Below are 4,777 nucleotides of genomic sequence, written 5' to 3'. Positions count from 1 at the left end.
GTATGAGTTCTCTATAAATGTTGGAGATTAAACCCTTATTGGTGATAACATTGGCAAATATGTTCTCACATGCAGTGGGCTTTCTTGTTGTTTTGTTGATGGTTTCTTTGCTGTACAAAAGCTTTTTATTTTGATGTAGTCCCATTTGCTTATTTTCTCTTTATCCACCATTGCCCTAGGAGCTGTATCAGTGAAGATATTGCTTCGGCATATGTGTGAGATTTTGTTGCCTGTGGATTCCTCTAATTTTATGGTTTCCCATCTTATGTTTAAGTCCTTTATTCATTTTCAGTTTATTTTTGTGTATGGTGTAAGTTGCTGGTCTAGTTTCATTTTTTTTGCATATATCTGTCCAGTTTTCCGAAGAGACTGTCTTGACTCCATTGTATGTTCTTGCCTCCTTTGTCAAATATTAATTGAGCATAGTGGTTTGGGTCGATTTCTGGATTCTCTATTCTATTCCATTGATCTATATGTCTGTTCTTGTGCCAGTACCAGGCCAAAATCTCCTTCCAACAAATAAGCCCACCAGGGGTGTTCAGAACTAATCCCAGGACAGAAGTTCTCTTTTTTGTTACCAATAAGAGAAGTGTAACCTAGGATTGCTATTGACTTCATCCTGCTTTCCAAATTTAGGAAGAATACCTCTAAAACAGAAAAAAGCAGAGATGGTTACAATTGTGCCCCCAGTTTGAGGCCTATCCCCATCCTCAGGAATCCATCTCAACATCTCTGGTGATTCTATTACTGTTCACAATGATCTGTTGCCCTCCATATTAGAGGACTCTATGTCCTCCAATGGTCATGTTGCTTGCAGTTCTGAAGCACAGTAACCTCTATTTTATAAAAACTGCTGTTTGAAATGTCCACTAGACATAGACAGTCCTTTGTTCTGTGAATTAATTCTGCTATTATTGGCTTCTGTAAAATGCGCTTGCTCTAATGATAGGGAAAATAAGCCCAACACTCTGATCTTGCAAGCCGCTCTGCTGCCGTCTCTAGCTACCCCCATACCAGGTGTCGTTTAGTTAGCTGTACTCAAGGCTACTGAACTGTGTTGTACTCAAGGCTGCAAGTTTCCTGCAAGATATCTACTAAGCATGCATAGGGCTCTTTGAAAACTTGCAAAAGGGACTGGAAGCCCCATATTTAGGGGACAAAGACATTAGAAAAATATAAAAAGGGAAAACGTCCTCCATGTTTTTGCTCAGACCCTGGAAGCAATATTCCTCTGAGCCCGCGAGCATAATAAAAGACTCCAAGTTAATTTGGCTTATTGAGGCATCTTATGTTCAGCTCGCTGATTTATAATATAACAGTACCTCCTTATGAGAGGTGATACTTCCTTCACTCATTGACATCAAGCTTGGCCTCTTGGCTTGTTTTTTATGATACATCCAAGTAGGAACTTTAAGAACCACCAACTGGTTTTATGTTGTTTTTTTCTTCTTCCGAAAGATTGAGATAGGAGATCCCCAGGTCCCAGAATGAGAATATAGATGGAGCAGAGCCACAACCAGAATGTGACATGAACAAAAAACAGTCCTTTGTTATTATACAATAGAAGTTCCTTCTAATAAATCCATCTCTTTCCTCACCTCTCTTTCCCTCTTTCTTCCCCTTTCCTTCTCTCTTCCTTCTATCTTTCCCAGAAGATGGTTTCACCAGGTTTCTATCCCTGTAACTGGAAGGATTTTGACTAATTACCATATGATTAATATATTTTATTTAATCCATAACTAAAATATGCAATTTAGCAACACATTTACAAAACAAATTTCCAAACTCGACGTGTATGAACAAGTATACATTGAATTAATCTATTCCAGAAATGTCTACTAAAAAATTATTTTCAACATTAAACATATGCTCAGAGATGCTAAACAAGTTTTCACAGTAACACTAATTTGTTCTCTAAACAGTCATATTTACAATATAGCTAATATTTGTTTTAAGCCTCTTGTCATCAAATACAATAATTATAATCTCAACTTCTTTAATAATCTTTTCAATGTATTTTCACTGTTAATGTTTCTTTTTACAGTTAATAAAATCAAATTAACACTTAAGAAGTGTTCAGTTTACTTTGGACATGTAATAGTATGTGTTTTATGCCAAAATTATAGTAACATTTTCACATGTGTTTAAAGTAAAATGACTAAAGGTTTCTATTTCCATTAGCTAATGACTAGTGCATATCCACATCTAGTTCTCCTCTTCTTCTAATAAACACAAGAAGACCATTTTCTCCCAAGTCTTTCCATTACAGCTAAATGAGCAGTTCTGGCTCCATGGTTTTCAACTGAGAGCAATTTTGCTTCCTCCCTACCCCACCAGCACCAGGGAACATGTCTAAAGGTACCTTTGCTTATCACAGCTGTCGGAGGTCTACTGGCATGTGGTGTGAAAAAGCCAGGGATGCTGCTATACATTCCCACCATGCACAGGACAGTCAGTCGACAATAAAGAATTAGTCAGCTCAGCTTTTTAGCAAGATTGAAATCATGGCAGGTCCAGAAGCTGATGCCCAATTCCAGTTCACTGGTATCAAAAAGTATTTCAACTCTTATACTATCACAGGTAGAATGAATTGTGTAATGGCCACACATGGAAGCATTGCTTTGCTGGTTTTATACTTCAAGTTAAGGTCCAAAAAAACTCCAGCTGTGAAAGCAACATGAAAAGATTATAAACTGTACCTCATCTGTTAATTTCCCATGCCTGGAGAAGCTAATGTCAACTCATCATGTGATACTCAATTTATATAATAAATTATGAACCTGGAAAAAAAAAAGAATTAGCCCAACATACCGTTGTGCCCAGGTTGATAAAGCCAGTTTTAGGCACTGAACTGTAAGTGGAAGTAATATAGACCACTTCCTACCTGTGGCCTTCAATAGCCTATCTTCTCTTTAAGAACCAACCATGGAAGCCAGGTGCTGAAATGGAAGGACCACCAGAAGCAAATGGCCCGTGTTTCTGGGTCACCACAGAGAAAGGAGCTTTCCTAGAGAGTTGCCTGAGCCAAAACAGTTTTTGTAATCATTACACAAATCTATTTTCATCTTTAACCTTTGTTGTATATCTTCAACAGGATTCCAGGGCTCATTTGTTACTGCAGCACAATCCATCCTGTCCTAAGACAGCTAGTTTAACAAATTTTCACTTACGTGCCCATTAACGTACTACATTTTTTAAATGCCAGTTCATATCATCTGAACAACATCAAGTAGCTTTCAAGACTAACTTATTTTTAGGCAAATATCTTTGACTATTCCACCCATTAGTATATGCTGGAGATAGAGATGACATTACTCAAGAAAAAAAACAAGATTTGAAGAATGTATTTTAAGGGTCAGTGAGAAGTACCTTCAATAATCTTCAGAATGTGGAATGCGATTGTGTGTGAGTATGGAAAGCAGAGATCAGGTCTGAAAATGAAACTGAAAAACAATAATTTCCAGGGGGTGTAGACTGTTTTTACCCAAATGTCAAAAGAATGTAAAATAAGAGGTTTGAAAATGATTTTCTCCCTCAACAGAGTAGAGACTATGCTTCATTTCACAGCTGCCTCGCTACAACAAGGGAGATGTGTTTGTAACACAGTGGATGGTGGCTTAGAAAAGAAGTGCAATAAAATCTATGCCAGAGCCAAGAATAAAATCTGGAGAAAATGCCTTTAGTTAATCACCCTAATCACTCCTCCTCCTGTGTACCAGAGAAGGACTCACCTTTGAGCTCAGTTTTATGACTATCGATTATTTAAATTATCCAGGAGAAGTGCTGTAATGCTAAGCCCACACCCCTCGTTTTAACTTGAAGACAAGAGCTACCTTTTTTTTAATGCTTTCCACTTTTTCCCTTCTCAGTTGAAGGCATCATAATAATTTGTAAGGCTTTCAATTCACGCTTCAAAGTTTTTAACGACCATTGTATTATAAGACATAAAATTGTTTGAAAAGGAACAAAAATGAAACAAGAAATGTGAGTCCCACTGTGATGATGCCATTGTGCAAAATATGGACAATGGTGATACTGCAGCAACTGAGTATTTAACTCCTCTATGGAGACATTTATTGCCAAGAAGGCAAATAAAACCAGAACTCATACATATCATTTTTAATCAGAAATTAATTCTACATGAGCATATCTCATGGCTAGAGACCATTTTGATCTAAGCAAAGGAGAAAAATTCCTTGTCAAATACTTTTGACCTTGTGATGCTGCTCATTTTTCTAACACGGTGCTGTGGAAATGAGGCTGTATGATGTTCTGGGGAGTCACTTGCCTGGTACCTCTGGGATCCAAATCATGATACTAAAGAATTTTAAAAACCCCAAATGCTTATACAAGTATTGTGGCATCTCAGACAGGCTCCACCACAAAACACTAGGATTTCAGTATCACCTAGAGAGGGGAAGAGGAGAAATCCACACGTGAGACCCTTAGATACTCAACTCTGTTGTAAGAGTAGCCAATAAATTGATATATTTTGTTTAGGGTTATATAGAGAAGTCCCCTTATGCCCACAGGCTAAGGACGGTCAATAGAGAGGATGGGAGATAGACCAATAGGAACGTAAATGACCAGACTGTTTCCCAATGATGCCCAAAGGGGAATGACAATCCAGTAGCTGGCAGTACAGGAAGGATGACAGAGAATCATGAGGGAGTCAAGGGAGTCATTGGTGCCTGGGCCTCACAGCTGGAATTCAGGGTTGGGTTCCAGGCGCTACAGGAAACTGCAGTGCTAGAGACACAGAGACACAAACCCAACC

At 38.2% G+C, this 4,777-nt stretch overlaps 1 pseudogene across 1 annotated transcript; it reads left to right on the top strand.

Moving 5' to 3' along the window:
- Nucleotides 1-2,488: 2,488 nt before the first annotated feature.
- On the top strand, nucleotides 2,489-2,797 carry LOC102253250 (annotated as a pseudogene). Its single transcript, XR_001359510.1, has one exon. The product of XR_001359510.1 is annotated as an up-regulated during skeletal muscle growth protein 5 pseudogene (transcript).
- The last annotated feature ends 1,980 nt before the right edge of the window (nucleotides 2,798-4,777 follow it).

This window comes from Myotis brandtii, unplaced genomic scaffold (assembly GCF_000412655.1).
Source record: "Myotis brandtii unplaced genomic scaffold, ASM41265v1 scaffold644, whole genome shotgun sequence".
NCBI lineage: Eukaryota > Metazoa > Chordata > Mammalia > Chiroptera > Vespertilionidae > Myotis > Myotis brandtii.
This window is presented reverse-complemented; position numbering and strand designations above follow the sequence as displayed.